Genomic DNA, 20,495 nt, shown 5'->3' on the forward strand with positions numbered 1-20,495 from the left:
CTTTCTGGCATTGGTGAGTTCCTTGTGGGATCAACCTCTATTTTCTTCCTTCCTGTGCTTCTGACTTCCTGGATTTGGATGCCCTATCCTCACAAGCTTCCTTTCCTCCCTCTCAGTACCTCTTATTCCACTCAGGCTTTTCAGATTACTTTTGTGTATCAGCTTTCTCCAGCAGATTACTCTTTGAGGTCAAGAATTATCTTTTATTTTTCTTATACTTGTATCATCAGTACTTAGCATAGTTCATGTTGTTCTTGTTGTCATCCTTCATAATCAAAGAAGACCATGACTTCAAATGAATGATGGCGTGACATGAACATTACATTGACATAGTACCTTAATACTTTTCTTGAACTTAATACATTTCTTGCCTTGCCTTGCTATATACTACATCCAAAAAACTATTCTAAGCACTGAAGGTTAAAAAAGAGAAATAGAGAATAGTCCTTGTCCTCAAGAAAGATTTATATTTTTCTCAGGTTGGGGACAGGGGGAGAGGGAAATCAGTATTTATATAAAGGGTTTAAATACAAACTACATTCAAAATAAATACCAAGAATGGAGGTAAGAAGTTGGAAGACAATGCAGGTTCTAACCATTATCAGTAGCTGTGACAATGAACCAAAATTTGATTTTCATAAGGACTTCTGATAATCCAAACTTTTTTTCAACCCTCACCCCCCAAGACAATCGTGAACAGTCCTATATTTGATCTTACTAAGGCACAGAATGACAATTTACACTAGTGTGATGGGTAGACTTCTCGATCCTCTATTTCATGAATGAAGAAGCTATAGTTCCATCCACATCTGAAGAATTTAGACAGTTGTGTGAGTCACAGTAATGGAAGGACATTAATATGTGTTAGATTATTGAAAAAGAAAGGCCAGAGTTTGAACTCTGCACCATGAGATTGTCACTTATGAGCCTAACCTTCATCTAGAATGGGGATGCTAACTTCCAGAGAACCCATTCCATGGGACTTTGAGGGGTCACTCAAATGAGAGAATGGATGCACAGTACATTGCCAATGGCAACTTAATATCAATGTCTGCTATTGTTATTATTGCTATTATCTTGCCAATCCTTGAAAAGTAAAACTTTGAATAAGAAAGATTCATTTTAGACCTTAATTTCAAGGACTTTGAAAAAACAAAAGAAAACAAAAATTACTTCAATACTGGTCTTACATAAAAACATGATCATTTAAGCACTGTCCACTATGAGATCCTTTAAAAAACAAGATCATGATGATATTGTCTCTGATAGTGTCTCCAAGGGGAAAAAAATTAAGGAAAGGAATGAGTATCTTCCTTGATGGCACTTTCAGAAGTTTAGAAAGTCTCTGAAAACATAATTCAAAATAATTTATCAAGTATACATTCCAGACACTGTATTAGTCATTGGAAATACACGATAAAACCAAAGCTGTCTTTTCCCTCAACCTTTTAATTTTCACTTAATCCATTATGAGTCATTTAATCAATTAGTAAGCACATATTAAGTACCTACTGTGTGTGTGCCAGAAATTGTATTAGATTCTGGGGTTACAAGTATAAGGACTAAAGAAAGTAATTACTACTCACAAGAAGATGATAGTCTAATGGGAAAAAGAATAAGTCCAGCTTTAAATATCTATATCTATAATCTATATCTATATCTATATCATATCTATATCTATCTATCTATCTATCTATCTATCTATCTATCTATCTATCTATCTATATATATATGAAATGTATATACAGGATGCCCCCCAAATCTTAGGCCAGTCTTACATGTTAATGACTCTAAGTAACTATTGAAATTTAGAGACTACCATATAATTTTGAAATCTTAGTTTGGGAGGGAGGGCCCATAAGGTAGGGAGAGGAGATGATTGGGAAAAACTTCATTCAGAAAATGACATCCAAGGTGCATCTTAAAGAAAGAGGAAGGGTCTCCATGAAGCCACCTAGGGTGGAAGGGAAGTGGGATGGCCAGGTCAAAGGAACACTGAGAGAAGAAGGAGGAGAGAGATCACTTAAAACTGGAAAGATAGGTTGGGGCCTAAGTTTAAACTCCTGCCTTTAATATTCAAATCCTATCATAGTCTGTTGCTTTTCCTATTTTTCTAACTTTATTCCTCAAAAATAACAACAAAATAAGTTTTTTGCATAATCCCACTCTCTGTGTATTCTATGCTTCAGGCAAAATTGACTTCTTACTATTTCCTATACATCTTCACATTCCCCCCCCCCCCCCCCCCCCCCCCGCATTCTCTCATACAATTAATTTTCTTTGGCTAAGATTGACTCTCTCCCTTCTTTAGCATAATTAGTCTCATACCTACAGATATGTTCATTAGCATACTTAACTTGGCCTATCAGCACCAAGGAGAGAAACAAACTATTCTCCTTGGATCTCACATAGTACTTTATGTCTTCCATATACACATATGTGTTGTTTTATATACTATAATATAAACTCAATGAAAGGAAAACTCTTGTCTCATTGAAAAGTTTGTATTTTATCCAGTTACTAGTACAGTCCTTTGCACACAATAGATACAATAAACATTTGTTGAATTGAATTTCAGCCAAACCATTTAGAGTTCAACATACTTATACATAGTGGCTCATTAAGAGTGACATGGACAGAGGGCTCCAAAGTCAACTGGCTGAGCTTCTGGATAGCTGGACTGGGTTCATTGGTCTGAGCAAAAGTTATAGCTGGAATGGCACTCAGAATGTTATAGTTTCAGTCAAATTCCCCAAGCCTTAGCTTAAGTTCTGGAGAGTAACTCCAAATCTGGGAGGAATCCTTCAACCCCAAAAGTCACCTTAACCTTGATTTATGATAAAAGAAAGGATGGAAATAACATATCCAGTCCTAAAGTTCATTATCTTTCTGGCCAAAAAGCAAGAACATGCTTTAGTGCAGGCCAAGATAAAGGTTACTAATAAACAGATGGATTTCTAGTAGTCGTTGTTAAAGCCAAGGAGAGGACATGAGGGTTATTTTTATATTGTTGCTTTCTGGTAGTGAGGTAAAGCTGAAGCTCAATTTTCATCAAAAGAAAAGAGATGCTTAGTTCAGATCCATCATATTCAGAAAAGAATCTAGAAACCTAGGTGGCACAGTGTATGGAGTGGTGAGCCTGGAAACAGATGTTTAGCTCCAATCTAGCCTTAGACTGTTTTTTTAAAATTTATTTTCTTATTTTCATCCATCTGTACATGCATATTTCCAATTGCAAAATTCCCCTACACCCTTCCTTCTCAACCCCTCCCCTCAGTAGGGAACAATCAGGTTAGCATTTTACAGACATATTTTGTTAAACATATCTATAAATTGGTATGAGGAATTAGGTTTAAGGGAAAGAGATATATAAGAGATAATTTTTATAAAGTGTTCGTCATATTTGGTAGTAGTGGTTCTTTTCTGTGTGTTTTGTTTGTTTTGTTTTTCTTCCTCTGGTTGGGTATAATATAGACTTTTACCAGTCTAATACAGTTATGCTAGCTCTCTGGACTGTCCAGAGTAGCTGCTTCCATCAATGTTGTTCATCTCATAATGTTGCTGATGTGTACATTGTTCTCTTGTCTATACTCCCTTTACTCAGCATCAGATCCTGTAAGTTATTCCATGATTCTCTAGAGTCTGACTGATGGTTTCTTATAGAACAATAATATTCCATAGTATTCATATACCATAATTTGTTTAGCTATTCCCCAATTGATGGGCATCCCCTCAATTTCCAATTCTTTGCCACTACAAATGTAGGACTTTCCCCATTCTTTACAATTTCTTCTGGATATAGTCCTAGAATTGGAATTGTTGGGTCAAAGGGTATGAACAGCTTTATTGCTCTTTGGGCATAGTTCCATATTGCTCTCCAGAAAGGTTCACAACTTCACTAGCAATGCATCAATTTCCCAATCCTCCTACAACCTCTCCAACATTTATCATCTTTCCCTTTTTCTCATCTTGGCTAATCTAATAGGTGTGAGATAATACCTCATTGTTGTTTTAATTTGCATTTCTCTAATCAACAGTGATTTGGAGCATTTTTCATATGATTATATATAGCTTTAATTTCTTCAATTGAAAACTGTCTGTTCATATCCTTTGACCATTTATCAACCAAGGAATGACTTGTTACCTTATAAATTTGATGTAATTCTCTGTATATTTTAGAAATGAGACCTTTATCAGAACTCCTGGTTGTGAAAATTGTTTCCCAGCTTTCTGTTTTTCTTCTAATTTTTGGCAGTTTTGATTTTATTAGTGCAAAAACTGTTAAATTTAATATAGTCAAAATCATTCATTTTGCAGTTTTAATATGTACTCCAATTCTTGTTTGGTCATAAATTTACCCCTTTTCCATAGATCAGATAGATTTTTTTTAGTCTATTAATTTATCTATGGTATCATTCTTGAACTTATTTTGGTATAGGGTATGAGATGTGGATCTATGCCTAATTTTTGCCATTCTATTTTCCAATTTTCCCAACACTTTTTGTCAAATAGTGAGTTTTTATCCCAGAGGTTGATGTCTTTGGGTTTGTCAAATAGTAGATTGCTTTAGTCATTTACTGCAGTTTCTTTTGAAACTATCCTAATCCACTGATCCATTACTCTCTTTCTTAACCAGTTCCAGGAAGTTTTGATGACTGCTTCTGTATTATAATTTTAGATCTCATAGAGTTGGGCCACCTCCTGTTACATTTTTTTCTTTCAGTTCCCCTGCTATTCTTGCCCATTCAGATGGATTTTGTAACTATTTTTTCTGTCTTGGTAAAGGAGTTATTTGGTAGTTTGATTGGTATGGCATTGAATAAGTAATTTAATTTGGGTAGAATTGTCATTTTTATTATATTAGCTCTACCTAACCATGAGCATTTGATATTTTTCCAATTATTTAGATCTGACTTTATTTGGGTGAGGAGTGCTTTATAATTGTGTTCATACAGTTTCTGGGTTTGTCTTGGGAGGCAAATTCCCAAGTATTTAATGTTGTCTACAGTTATTTAAAATGGAATTTCTCTTTCTATCTCTTGTTCTCAGACTTTGTTGTTCATATGTGTGTATGTGTGTTTGTGTGCGTGTGTGTGTGTGTGTGTGTGTGTGTGTGTGTGTGTATAAATGCTGATGATTTATGTGGATTGATTTTATATCCTGCTACTTTGCTGAATTTGTTAATTGTTTCAAAGGGGTTTTTTTAGATGATTTTCTCAGGTTTTCTAGGTATATCATCTGCAAAGAATGAAAGTTTTGCTTTCTCACTGCCAATTCTGATTCCTTCAGTTTCTTTTTCCTTCTCTTATTGCTACTGCTAGCATTTCCAATACTATATTGAATAGCAATGGTGATAATGGGCATCTTTGTTACACCCCTGAATTTATTGGAAATGCTCTGAGTTTATTCCCATTAAATACAATATTTGTTGATGTTTTAGATATTTTCTATTTTTCTTTTAAGGAAAACCATCTATTCCTAAACTTTCCTTTTTAATAGCAATGGATATTGTGTTTTATCAAAGTTTTTTTCAGCGTCTATTGAGACAATCATATGATTTCTGTTGGTTTAATTATGTTGAATGTTTTCCTAATGTTGAACCATCCCTGCCTGCCTAGTATAAGTCCAACCTGATCATGGCATATTATCCTGATAATAACTTTCTGTAGTCACTTAGCTAAAATTTTATTTAAGATTTTTGCATCAATATACTTTAGGGAGATTGGTCTATAATTTTCTTTGTTTTGGTTCTTCCTGATTTAGGCATCAGCACCATGTTGGTATCATAGAAGGAGTTTGGCAGAACTCCTTCCTCTCCAGATTTTTAAAATAGTTTATGTAGAATAGGAATTAATTGTTCCTTAAATGTTTGGTAGAATTCACGTGTAAATCCACCTGGACCTGGAAAGTTTTTCTTAGGGAGTTTATTGATGGTTTCTTCCATTTCTTTGTCTGATATGGGGTCATTTAAGTAATTTATTTTTCTTCTTCTTTTAATCTGGGTAGTTTGGATTTTTGTAAATATTAATCCATTTCACTCAAGTTGTCCAATTTATTGGCATATAGTTTGGCAAAGTAGCTCTGAATTATCTCTTTAATTTCTTCCACATTGGTGGTTAGTTCACCCTTTTCATTTTTGATACTTATAATTTGGTTATCTTTTTTCTTTTTTAAAATCAGATTAAGCAGATGTTTGTCTATTTTATTGGCTTTTTCATAAAACCAACTCTTAGTTTTATTTATGAGATCAATGGTTTTCTTGCTTTCCATTTTATTAATCTCTCCCTTGATTTTCAGAATTTCTAATTTGGCATTTAATTGGGGTTGTTTAATTTGTTTTTTTCTAAAAGCTTTTTTAGTTTCATACCCAATTCATTGACCTCCTCTTTCTCTATTTTATTCATATAGGCATATAGAGATATAAAGTTTCTCCTCAAAACTGCCTTTGCTGCCTCCCATAAATTTTGGTATGAGGTTTCATTGTAATCATTTTCTTGGATATAATTATTGATTATTTCTAGCATTTGCTGTTTGATCCCCCCATTATTTAAGATAAAGCTATTTAATTTCCAATTAGTTCTTGAATTTATCTTTCCCTGACCCTTTATTACATATAATTTTTATTGCATCATGGTCTGAGAAGTGTGTATTTATTATTTATGCCTTACTGCATTTGATTTTAAAGTTTTGTGCCCTAGTACAATTTTGGTAAAAGTGCCATATATTGCCAAGAAAAAGGTATATTCTTTTCTATCCCCATTAAGTTTTCTCCAGAGGTCCATCATATCTAAGTTTTCTAAGATTTCATTCACCTTTTAACTTCTTTCTTGTTTGTTTTGTTGTTAGATTTATTTAGTTCTGAAGGAGGGAGACTGAGGTCTCCCACTATTAAAGTTTTGCTGTCTATGTCTCCTTGTAATTCACTCAGCCTTTCCTCTGGGAATCTGGATTCTATACCACTAGGTGCATACAAGTTTAGTAATGATATAGCTTCATTTCCAATGGTGCCTTTTAAGAAGATGTAGTTTCCTTGCTTCTTCCTTTTAATGAGATTGATTTGTGCTTTTACTTTTTTCTGAGATTAGGATCACTACCCCAGATTTTTTTACTTCTGCTGAGGCATAACATATTTTGTTCCAAACTTTTATCTTTTCCCTGTGTGTATCTCTCTGCTTCAAATGTGTTTCTTGTAAAAATATATTGTGGGATTCTGGTTTTTAATCCATTCTGCTATGTGCTTCCATTTTATGGCACAGTTATCCCATTCCCATTTACAGTTAAGATTACTAATTCTGTATTTCCCTCCATGCTATCTTTCTCCATGTATATTTATTTCCTTCCTTTTCTCTTATTCCTCCTCACCAAAATTTTACTACCTTTCTTTGACTTTTCTTTTAGAAATTTAGCTTTCAGTTTATTTTCACTTATAACTTCCTTTCCCTTTTATCAGTTCCATCTTCCCTTATCTTTCCCAATTCCTGTCCCCACCCACTCACCCCCCCATAGATTAAGTTAGATTTTTTAAACCCAAGTAGGAATGTATCTTATTCCTTTTCTGGGCTAAATCTATTGAATAGAATTTAATCAGCATTCACAGTTTCCCTTCTTTACCTCTAAAATTATAAATCTTTGTGTCTCTTCCCTTGGAGCTCTAATATTATTAAACAGGTATCATATATCAAAGTTTGATTATTTGATTGCTTGATTAATTCCTATTGCTATCAAGATATCACAGATTGTTTACTTGATTGTTTGATAAGCAGCATTGACTCAAATTGCATCAAATTATTATAATATTTTTTACTTTACTCCCTTTTCAAGTATCTTTCAAGTACACATAATCCTCATCACAAGTCAAAGTATCATCCAAAGCCATATCATTTCTTGAACAATTTGTGCCCCTCCCCCCAGGTTTATTTTCTTTCACACTTTTCCCCCAGGATACTTATCCCTTTGTTAAGTGAAGCACCAGATGCTGATCTAATTAACTGCTGAAATTAACTGTAAGAATCTTGAAGATCTCTCAGTACTGGGAGGCTCTGAAGGTTTCACCTGAGAATGTTACAAATGATTATAAGTTACAGAGATACTGTACTGTCTCAGGTCCTAGCAATTTATGATACTCTTATTAGACAAAGTGCTTATTAAAGTGAGTCAAAGTATAATGAGACACTTAAGTTAAAGTTAAGCCCCTGCTTGAAGCTTACTTTTTCTTTGTCTTCTTGGGTTTTATCTTTTAGGTTCATTCTCTTCAATTTTATTCTACCCTCTAATTTTTCCTTAGAGAAGTAAAGTTATGAAGAGTTAGAATTGTTATATCTTCCCTTTTAGGGACCAACATTTATTTAAAACTGTTTTGTTTTTTCAGTTCCCTTTTTTCATTTACTTTTTTTTTTTTACTTTAGCTCTTCAGTTGTGTATTTGATGATTGAATTCTCTGTTCAGTTCTGGTCTTTGTGTCAGGAAATTCTGGACATCTTGTATTTTATTGAACATCCATTTTCCACCCCGACAGTATATGCTGAATTTTTCAGGGTAGTACATTCTGGGTTGTAATCCAGGTCTTAACTCTCTGAAATATGTTATTCCAGTTCTTCTGATACTTCAGTGTTGAGGCTGATAGGTACTGTGTTAGTATGATTGTATTCCCTCTGTATTTGAATTATTTTCTTTTTGTTGCCTGCAATATTCTCTCTTTTATTTGAGGGTTCTGAAATTTGGCTATTATATACCTTGGGGTTTTTATGCTGGGGTCTCTTTCTGGAGGGGTTCTGTGGATTCTTTCAATATTATATTGTTATCTTGTTTTAGAGATTAGGGCAGCTTTCCCTTCTAATTTCCTGCATGAAGTTTTCCAGATTCTTTTGTTGAACCAGGCTTTCTAGTAGTCCAGTGATTCATAGATTGTCTCTTCTGGATCTGTTTTCCAAGTCATTAGTTTTCCCTAGAAGGTACTTTATATTTTCTTCAATATTTTCTGCCTTTTTATTTTGTTTGATGGAATCTTGTAATCTTGTAAATGAATTCATTTCTAACTGTTCAATTCTAATTTTTAGGATTTTATTTTCTTCAATTAGCTTCTGTGTTTCCTTTTCTAGTTGGTTATTTTTACTTTTAAAGGAGCTGATTTCTTTGGTCAACTTGTCACAATTTTCTTGCATGACTTTCATTTCTTTTTTCCATTTTTCTTCTTCCTCTTTTCTTTGGTTTTTAAATTCTTTTTTAAGCTCTTCAATGAGCTTTTTGTATTTGAGTCAAAATTTATAGACTGTTTTGCTAATTCTCCTGTGAATTTTTTCGCTGCTTTCTTCTTTAGACATGGCATTGCTGTCATCTTTATCTGTGAATTTTCTATAGTGAGCACTATTTTACCTTTTTTTGTTCATTTTTGTTGTTGTGATTCTACCCCTGGAGTATATGGAATATAGATCCAAGCTTTTATTTTGCTGGGGCTAGGGTCTGATCCCTGGCTTGCTGGCCAAGATGCAGTCCAGGCCTTGCCTTTGCAGAGGTTTGTTTCCTCCTTTATGTCCAGGTTCTGACTTAACAGAGGATTGTTCATGACACAGTCCCCAGTGCAGGGTTCATACTTTGTTTAGGATTGGGATCCTCCCTGCTGGCTTTCTATCTAGCTTCCAGGACCTCTGTTATTAAGCTGTCAGGACCTGGATTGCACTGGGGCTAAAAGCCTCCTGTGGCTTTCCTCACTCTCCTGCTTCCTGGATTTTAAGTCCCCTTTTCCTCCAAAAAGGCAGACCTTCACTGAAGATCTTCCATGATGTCTACAGTTGAAAACTTCTTTGAAATTTCTCTTTTTCTGGGTGGGATCTGTAATGTGAATATAAGAATAGAGGCTTCATTTATCTTTGGTAGGGAAAAGCTCAGGGAGCAGCTTAGCTTCATGCCACCATCTTGGCTCCCGAAGTCCTCTAGCTTTAGATTCTTACTAGTTGTGTGACTGTGGAGGAAGTCACTTAACCTGTGTCCGACTTAGTTTGCCCCTCCTTAAAATTGTTTAATAAGAATATAGAACTTCCAGGGTTGTTATTGTGAAGATTAAGTGAGATAGTATTTGTAAAAATATTTCAAATTTTAAATTATTCCATAAAGGCAAGCTATCATTATTATATATCCAGCTCATACTTGCAAAAACAAGAATTTTTTTCAGATAGAGGTTTTTATTTTTATTTTTTGTTTTCAGAATAGATTTCTGGAATCATAGAATGTCAGTCCTGAAGTGTTCTTAGAGCTCTTCAATTCCAACTTTCATGTTTTATGAAGGAAAGAAAGTGAGATCCACTCACCTAACAAAGGGACTTGCCTAGAATCACATAAGTAATATTTTGTGCTTTAAATGAAATTTGCATGACATTTTTCATCTGAGCCTGACAACTCTGTGAAGGAGGCATTTTAGTAATTATTAACCTCATTTTATAGGAAAAGAAGTAGCAGCTTAGAGATGTTAAATAGTCTTCCTTTGGTTACCCTGCTCATAGATGTCAGAGGCAGGCTGTGAACTTAGACATTCTGGATTTTGTTCTTGCAGTCCAACTGCTGGTGTCAAGGTGCCTCATATACAGTATGTTGCTATTTTATTGTCAAAATATCACATACTGGTGCTTTGCCCAGTGTTGCTGGAGTGCCAAGATGCCTTGCTAATAGAGAGAAGAAATCATACTCAAAGGTCAAGAACTCTCACAACATCCAGATCATCACTGCTTCCTATCAAGTCAGATTTGGATTCCAGACTGATTCTGGATTCTGGAAAAGGCAAATGAGAAAAATGTCTTTCCACAACATACCTCTCACTATGATAAACATAATGTGCAAGACTGTTACCATTAACTAGTTGATATGGTCTTTGAAAATCAAAGTGTAGCTATTATTATTATTATTATTATTATATCAAAGTATTTTCTAGGGTGATGGAAGCCTTCAGGCCTTTGGACTTTAAAAAGTATCACTTTATTAGGACTGTGCATGATAATATAACAGGGATCAATTAAAAAGGGGGATGTCCACATAATCTCAAATAGCTAGACTGGTCTTTTTTCTCTCTCTCTCCTTATTCTGATGTCATAGGGTTGCAGTTGGGGATACATTTTTTCTGGATATAGAAAGACATCCCAAGTGTGCCTGATCACACAGTACTGGTAACAGTAGTGGCTAAATTTATGCATTCAAAAGGCATCTAAAGATCAGAGGGAAAACACCAGGCTGGTTCCCCTTCACAGAGACAAGATACTGACAACACAGATTGATATTTTTGAGTGAGGTTGGGATGGCTGCTGGGATTTATTAGAGCCAAATATAACTCTGTCACTTGTTTCCATTTTTTAAAGTCGTCTTAGAAGACTTGTAATTAAATTTCCTTCTAGATCTTTCTAGGAGAAATATCACAAATGCTAATGTTCCCCCTTTAAGAATGCAAGGCAGCTTTATGACAATTTGAAGAAACTTCTTTTTCCATACCTTCCCTTCAGTCTAATTCTCTGACCAAAAGTCAATGGACTGCATCCTTACTACTACTGTTAACAATTTGATAGAGTCCTTTATATTTAACCAACTCATAAGTATATTACTGACCACATTTTTACATTTAAGAAAGCCAAAGTTTGATGAAGTCATTTCATCTTTTCAAGGACAAATCATTAGGGTGTGTATGTTGTCCAATTTAATGATCTTCCTACCAGTCTATGCTGTCTCCATTCTGAAAACTCTTGATGATCCCATTCATGAAGACAAATGCTCCAGTGGTCCTAGATCAGGTGTATCTTTGAGAAGGGAAGAAGGATTTATGAAGCCCAAAGTGTTCTTGGTCATGGCCAAGGACAAGCTCAGTGACCCAACAATTCTATTACTATTCCCATGATCATATTCATGCTGCTCATTACACAGAAGTGATATAAGATTAGGCAGTGAAATTAGTATTATTCTCATTTTACTGATCAATCAATAAATATTTAAACTTTTACTATGTGCATATTTTGTGATAGGTAGTAGAGATACAGAGAGAAAAGTGAGATTCAAGGACCTAATGTTCTCTTGAGGGAAATAATGTGACTTATTTAAAGATATATACAATATTCAATAATATATAAAATACAAATAATAATATATCATAATATGATATACTCAGCATTATATTTGACAAAGTATAATAGCATTAAAATACATTATAATATGTTATATAATTATGTATGATAATATAATACTATTAGATATTCATATAATCACAAAAGATGAATCAAAAAGTAATTTGTGAGGAATTCACAAATATCTATTGGGATCAGGAAAGGCTTTATAGAGAAGGTAAATACTTGGGCAGAACTTTGAAGGAAACTCAGGACTTTATCAAGTTAAGAGATGAGGAAGAATGGTATTCCTGTCATGCAAAGGCATGAAAACTGGAGGTAGAATGTCAGGTGTGACAAAGAAGATGGATGCTTGAACTGAAGAACTGAATAAAGAAATGAACTGAAGAGGACATGATGGAGGCAATATATAAAAAGTTTGGGAAAGTATGTTGGAATTTATTTGACAAGATGGAGTATTGTGTATGAGGAGCAACAAACAGGTGAGGAAATGAAGGAGGTCAGGGCTCCAGGGAAGTTAATTGATTCAAACAAGGTGACATAGTCAGTGATGGGCAAGATTACAACTCCAACATAGGGGGATAGACTGGAAAGAGCATTGGGTTTGGAATAAATACCGATTCAAATTTCTTTTTTAACATCTCTGCTTTCAAACTGCCAAAAACCACAGTATTGAGATTTCTGACTTTTACAGTCTTCACTCATATTGAATGCCAAGGTCAAATGAGTTTTTGCCTTTCTGCTACTTATCAGATCTAGTACAAGACACTTGGTACTTCTTCATATCTAATTCCTGAAATGGTACAAGATAGGCTCTCTGGAGGCCAGGCCATATATTCTGGTCACTTAGCCTTTTTAAAGATTCAGTTTCCTCATATGTAAGAAGGGAGTGGACCAGATGAGTAATTGGACAAACAGTATCTTTGCAGGCAATTGTAAAGTCCCATTGTTAGTCTAGACCAGTGATATCAAACTCAAATAAAAATGAGGACCACTAAACCCTATGGGCTGCATATTGAGTTAGAAAACCACATATTAATATTATCTCTTTTATTATATTTTTATTTAGTTAAATATTTTCCAATTACATTTAAATCTGGTTTAGTCTGTACTCAGGAGTATTGTGGGCTATCATGTGGTTGCATGATATTCCATGTCCTGCCTCTTTGACTTTTTATAGCCCATTATAGACTCTATGGATCATTTCATTCTTAGCACTAGAGGACTTATATAGCCCCTCTATATGTTGATATTCTGCCAGCTAGCTGAAAGAACCCAGGAATTAGACATTTACTTTTAGGTGTTCAGAAGGCATCTAACACTCTCCTAGGTAGAGGAAGAGAAGCTCCCAAATTTTAGTTAAGATCTCAAAAAGGGTAGAATTAAGTTTGGCATTCTTGATAGATGTAGGGGCTGAGAGACAATACTATGTCTTTCAAAATCCATTGGTGTTTGGTAACCTCTCCTTTCTTGCCCCCTAAGGATCTTGGGGTAGGGCAATAGTGGAAGAGACTGTTTTTCCAAGCATATGCACCTTTAAGCTTGTGTATCTGAACTATCAATACTGAATTTGAGTCTTTTTCTGTTTGATTCATTTGCTTTCAGTGAAACACAATTTCCTGTTTCCAAGGGAGGGAGGGGACGAAAGGTTCAAAAATATCATTATAAAGGCTCCAAAGACTTCTTGGACACCACATAGCTCTGACAAGCCATTTTTATGAGTTAAGTGTAAAGGAAACAGAAACATGAGGATTAAATTTCCCTTAAAATACACATGGGCTTAAAAATTAAGGGGGAAAGAAGAACTTGGCAAAATGAGTTTTGGAATTTGCCAAACCAGAACTTCTGAAAAATAACTTGAGATGCTCAAAAAAATCCCAAAGACTACTAGATTTGCCCATCTCCTGATTTTGCAGTATCTCTAGATTTAGGGCTTGGATCTCTTAAAAACTTATGTTTTATTCTTCAGGTAACAACAAATGCTGTTTACTAAGAGGAGTACTGGGTTCAGAGGTTGAGTACCTGAGTTCAAATCCTAAATTTATTACTTACTATCTGTGTGACCTTAGGTAAATCACCGGATCCCAGTTTCCTCATCTGTAAAAATGAAAGGTTGGACAGGTGAGCTATTAAGTCCCTTCCAGTTTTAATTATATGATCCTATAGTCTTAATACCAAAGTTGCCTTCTCAAGAAATGAAATTGAATCAAGATAGCAAAGATCAATACTATTATCATTCATTCTTCAGAACTAAGAATACTGTGGTAGGCCAGCTAAGTGACTCATTTTAGAATCCTCTATAATACTGGTGGCAGAATCTAAAATTGTTGAACTATTAAGTCTTGAGAAGGCAACTTTGTCAATAGTGGCTTTATATATTACTAGTTGGTTATAGAATCTTTGACTCAATCATTCTTATAGTGATTGAATATACTGGTGATGAGTTGAAATAACTGAAGAGAGAAATGTGATGGGCCTTTTATGAATACTGTGGTGTATAAAATCAAATACTATTTACTATTTAGATAAACTTGGCCATCAGAAGAGCTAAAAGGGTTCTATTATATTGTTAAAATATTTGAAAAAAAATCCTGCCTTCTCTTTTTTTCTTGCCTTCTCTCCCCCCCTCCCCTCGCCTTTGAAAGAGAAATCCTAAGAGAAATTATGCATATATTTGGTGTAGACCTCTGATTTAATCAAAGGAGCTGTATTTCCAGTAAGGAAATTTTCCTCATCAATGATGATCAATGACTTCTCTACAAATTATTGTCTTAGAGAATTGTCTGAGATACTGAGAACCAGGCAACTGACTCAGGATCACATAGCTAGCATGTTAGTGGCAAGATTTGAATTCATCTTTCTGACTTCAAGGTTAGCCTTCTCTTCATTATACCATTCTCAGAAAGATGTTTCATGTGAAAATATATGTACAGGAATTATTATTATTACCATCTAGTTCAAAGCCTTCATAAAACCTCCCATCTGTCATCTTCCATGTAGTAATCAAATTGATATTCCTAAAGCACACACCTTATCATGCCATTCTCTTGGTAATGAAGCTTTAGTGATTTCTAAGTGGTCACCTCTGGGATAAAATACTAACTCTTCTGTGGACATTTAAAGCTTTTCACAGTCTGGCTCCAACCTATCATTTAAGACTAATTTCATATTGCTCCCTCTCAAGTACTCTATGTTCCATCCAAACTGGCTCATTTGATTTCCTCAGATAGGATATTCCATGTTCTGACTCCGTGCCTTTTTATGATCTAATCTCCATTCCTGAAATATTCTCCCTCTTCATCTATGACTCTTTATCCCTATTTTCTTCAAGATTCATTTCCAGCATTGCCTCCCATAGAAGGTCATTCTAGTATTCCTAAAGTTATTAGTGCCTCTACTCAAATTATTTCATATGAATTTGTATCATTTATCTGTGCACATCATGTACTTTTCTGCTGCAACCTAAGGACTTTGGACTTTGGACTTTTAACATCTGACTTGAAGAGAAAGTATCTATTGAATGTCTCCCCCATTTGAATGTGAACTCCTTGAGAGCAGGGACAAAAATCCTGCTTTCTCTCTTTTTTTTTTGTATTCATAGTGTTTGAATATAAGAAATGTCTAATAGATCTTCATCCATCCATTCACTACTATCAGAAGAATGTGAGGTCTTTAAGGGAAAACACTACTTCACTTTTTTACTTTTTATCTCCACACCTTAGTGGAGATAGCCTGTACATATTAGGTGCAATAATAAGTGTTTGAATAAAATTGGATTTCCTTACTTTTATCACCTCTCCCCCAGATGGAAGTGAACACCCTCCCTTTGGACTTCTCATGACAATTCATTTGTTCATCCCATTGAAGTTATCTATTCTAATTTTTATACATCTCTTTTTCACTACTAGAGTGTATTGCACATAGTAAATACATATAAAATTGATGTCATAGGTTCAAATTCATTTAGAAATCCATTCCCCTCTCCTTTTACAGATGTTGTCATTGAACTGGGGGAAGTTCCTAGAGAGCCAGATTTAGCCCCAAGAAGAATGAGTTTTAGTCCTGCTTCAGACAACTGAATTGATATGGAAATAATTTGAGTAGAGGCACTAACTGAGTGATGCTGGTTAAGTCATTTACTGCTTTGAGCCTCTTTCTGGATCTATAAAATGGGAAAATACATTTATCTCTCAGGATTTTCGTGAAGCTTACATGAAATAACACATGAAAAATACTTTGAAAATCACAAAAGTGCTATATAAAGGCTAGTTATTATTATTATTACATATGAAGAAACTGAGATCAGGGGAATCACACAGCTGGTAAATGTATGAAGCTACTTTTGGTCTTTTTTGACTCTAAATCTAACATTCTATTTACCAATCCATTCTGCCTTTCCTACTCTCCTCCTTCCAATTATTATTTAGTTTGTGGATCAAGGCATAAAAATAATTGCTAGATATAGTTGTACATTCCATATAGAATACATGCCTAATGAAGAAATTAAATACCAGAATTCCTGGGACCAACCAAGGAAACAGGACATTGAAACATTGAATTTGGAGTTAGAGTGCCTTTATGATATTAGGCAAGTCATTTTCTGGTTCCTAATTTCTTCATCTCTAAGTGAAGAGGTTCAGAAAGTACACTATTATGGATGCTGTGCTATAAAAGCAAATACTATTTACTATTTAGGTAAACTTGGCCATCAGATGAGCTGAAAGGGGTATATTATATTGTATAATAGTGTATAATCCATTCAATCTACAGTATAATCCATTCAATCTACAGATCTTCTAGTCGCCTACTTAGAACTGGAAGGGACTTGAGAAGTCCAACAATAGATGAGGGAATGGAGGTCTAAGCATGTGACGTTCTAAATAATACAATGCAATAAGTAGCTAAGTTGTATTTGACCTCAGCATTCTCTCATCTAGGATCTAATACTCTTTCCATTGAACCATTCTGCCTCCATGATATCTGTACTTTCTGACATTTTATTTATCTACAATATGAGAATGTGCATAGTAGACAGAGAGCTGCTCCAGAAACCAGTATGACTTGAATTAAAATATTTTGATAAAATCAATTTCCTTCATATTTCTATGTATTTTAAAATACTAGTCTGAGTTTTTAAGTTTCACCAGATTGTCAAATGGGTTCATGACAAATTAAGAATGCAGAGAAGGCATTGAATTGCACTGATAGATTTCAAGTTTCATCACGAAGGTTGACTTGATAATCACAAAAATGAAGAAATTAAGATTGAGACTAAGGAGATTTGTGATATGAATATGTAACCTGATAGATGGCAAAAAGTTGGTCACAACTTACATATATGTTTATTGAATGATGTCTATTCTTTATAAGCACATAATTATAGATTCATGAAGCCAGTCATCATCATAATTATTTATTACTATTACAGAAATAGGACTTGGATGTGTAATCTCATTAGTGTACAGTTCCTAGGAATGAAACTCCCTTTACTAATGCTGGTTTAATCTTTTCTGGAACTATAGTTTTAGAGAATTACCTGGAACCCTGAGTCATTAAGTAACTTGTCCAGGGATACATAGTCAGTATATGTTAGAGGTAGGATTTGAACACAGGCCTTCCTGACCTTGAGGCCAGCTCTTCATCTTCTTTCCCATGTTGACTGTCAGTTGTATAATTATAATTTAACAAGAATCCTACTATGTAGACTTTTAGCCCAGCAGAAATGGGAAGAACTTCTGTGATAACATTCTGTATGTTCCCAGAAGGAAGAGGGACAGATTCATGGGAGTTAAGGGAGATCTTTCAGATGAACAGATTCTTAACCACCAACAGGAAAACAATGTGGTCTAGTCTGGCCCTCATGCTTTGTGCATATCAACACCAATGAGCCAAAGACGTAGTTAAACCACCAACATCTCCCAAAGAGTGGTTTTCACTCTTTGTGGTTGCCAGTGGCTGCCTCACCACATGGTAACCTCAGAGGTCTGGCTCAGAGCTTATTCTCAGTCCAGAGTCTGAAACAATGCACAGAAAAGAAAGGAGCAACTACCACTGAGTTTTAGAGGCCAACAATATTGCTAAGTTGCTAGTCTAGTTGACAAGCAACTTCCTGGCTCCTCTAACTCTCTTCAAATTATTTTTTAAAATATCAGGAAAGATCTCTTGTGGAAAGTGGCATTTGAGCTGAGTCTTAAGGAAGCAGAAGAGAAGACAGAGAGAATTCTAGGTGTGGTAGATTAGCCTATACAAAGTCTTGGAGATGGGAGATGGAACATCATGTCTAGGGAACAGCAAAAGAATCAGTTCAGCTGGAATGTAGAATACATAGTATGTGTGGATGAGTAGCAATACATTTATTGGGAGTGATGTAAAATATTCTCACAATTCTGAGGCACTGAGTAATTTTTTTATATAAATATTTTATGTATTTTTTCAACTACATACAATGGTAGTTTTTACCAATCATTTTTTTACAAGGCTTTGAGATTTACAATTTTACTTTCTTCCTCCCTCCCTCCCTTCCCTCCCTGCTACTCATGACAGAAGCAATCTGATATAGGCTTTACATTTATAACTATACTAAACATAGATTGAAATTGAAGGTGTTGTGAAAGAAGAATCACACTGAGTAATTTTTAATGTATTCAAGAAACTACATACCTTAGGAAGACATCTATATAACTTATCCAGAAACATCATTATATGCAAACACAATATCTTCCTTCTTATTCAAAAGTAAAGAAATAATCTCTTCATGTGAAAAAAAATATATAGCTACTTCTTAGAAGTCAAAACATTTATTTCCTTTGAGACACAAATGGTAGGGACAGTCCTTTAGAACATCATTTAAAGATAATAAATGATGAAATCATAATTTTAAGGAACCCCAAGATGTAATTTTTAATATTCAATAGTTGGGTTGTAATAATAATAATAATAATAATAATAATACTTCCTGACTTTTTGAAATCAAAACTCAATAAAGAGAGCACATTTAGAGCAATGATCACTTATATATCCATCCCCATGTAGACTTTGGTACTACAAAATGGAAAATTTGTATCTGCACAAAACCCTGTATGATATAAATGAACCACAAACTATGATTTTTTTAAAGCATCTGCAGAATGATTAAGAGTATTGCTTTAAAAAGGAGAAAGAAGATTTTTTAGAATCTTGACAAACATGACAAACAGGTTTAAAATGTACAAAAAATGCTTTTGAAACAAATCAATATTACTTTATCCAGTAATAGTAAAGGCTGACAGTGAGTACATATTACTGGATTTATCAAATGTACTCTAAGTAGAAGAGTTTTACTTCTGATGGAGTTATGAAATGTCTAAGATTGAACAATAAAATCAAAGGTCACCCATGGGCAACATCTATGTAATTAGGTTTCCAACTGAGCCTGGGGTATTTGGGGTATTATTGGTATGCCAAATGAGATGTGATTCCTAATTAGTGGAGAGAATGCTGAAGTGTCATTGCATACCTGTGGAAGGGGAGGAATTGGTGGCAGAGTTTCTTGGGAGAGACACATGGGTAATTAAAGTGACTTTTTGGGAAAGTCAGATGGTGAGAAAGAAGGACTTTGGAAGCTGCAGTTATATAAGGGAAGCTGGTTCTGCAACATGCCCCCAATTTTCAGAGAAACTTTAGAAACTTTTGTCTGGATGAATCAGTCCTTTTTTTCTTTGTGTAAGTAAAGATAAACTCACTCTTAGCTAAAGAGTTTATTCCCTCTTGAATGTTCTTCTTTGGCATAATATAATATTTATTCCTTTTTTTATTTCTGTTTGGTATTTGCTTGGATAAATGGGTTTACTTATTAATATTTACCATTTGTGGTGGTTTTTTGTGTCACTAATATTTGGTGGGAGGGCATTAAACTGGCAACTGAAGCTAAGGATTATCCTTAATTGACTAAGGAGGAGCAGTTAGGTGGCACAGTAGATAGAGTACTGGCTCTGGAGTCTGGAGGACCTGAGTTCAAGTTCAGTCTCAGATACTTAATAATTGCCTAGCTGTGTGACCTTGGGCAAGTTATTTAACTCCATTGCCATAAATAAAAAAAACTTTTAAAAAAAAGAATGGCTAAGGAAGCATTTTTCCCCAGAAACTTTTATTTTTGTTTTTTTGGGGGAAGGGGGTTTGCAAGGCAACGGGATTAAATGACTTGTCCAAAGTCACACAACTAGGTACTTATTAAGTGTCTGAGGTTGGATCTGAACTCAGATCCTCTGGACTCCAGGGCCAGTGCTCTATGTACTGTGCCACCTAGCCATCCCCCCCTGAAACTTTTATACTCTTAGACCAACTATATTTTAGGGGGACAGATACATATGAGTCTAGTCTACCATAGGCAGATATTTCTTTTGGAGATAAGTTTAGAAAAAA

At 34.7% G+C, this 20,495-nt stretch overlaps 1 protein-coding gene across 4 annotated transcripts in view; it reads right to left on the reverse strand.

Annotated features, from left to right (window-relative positions):
• The window catches only part of ANKFN1 (ankyrin repeat and fibronectin type III domain containing 1), a 503,865-nt gene that overhangs the window by 222,402 nt on the left and 260,968 nt on the right, over positions 1–20,495 (reverse strand). For 2 of the 4 annotated variants that reach the window (XM_074223664.1, XM_074223666.1), the window contains one exon: positions 14,148–14,192. The exons of the other annotated variants lie outside the window; for them this stretch is intronic. The gene's annotated coding sequence lies outside the window, so the exon portion shown is untranslated. The remainder of the gene's footprint in view (positions 1–14,147; positions 14,193–20,495) is intronic. 4 annotated transcript variants of the gene reach the window in all.

The sequence above is a fragment of the Macrotis lagotis genome, chromosome 2 (assembly GCF_037893015.1).
Source record: "Macrotis lagotis isolate mMagLag1 chromosome 2, bilby.v1.9.chrom.fasta, whole genome shotgun sequence".
NCBI classification, from domain to species: domain Eukaryota; kingdom Metazoa; phylum Chordata; class Mammalia; order Peramelemorphia; family Peramelidae; genus Macrotis; species Macrotis lagotis.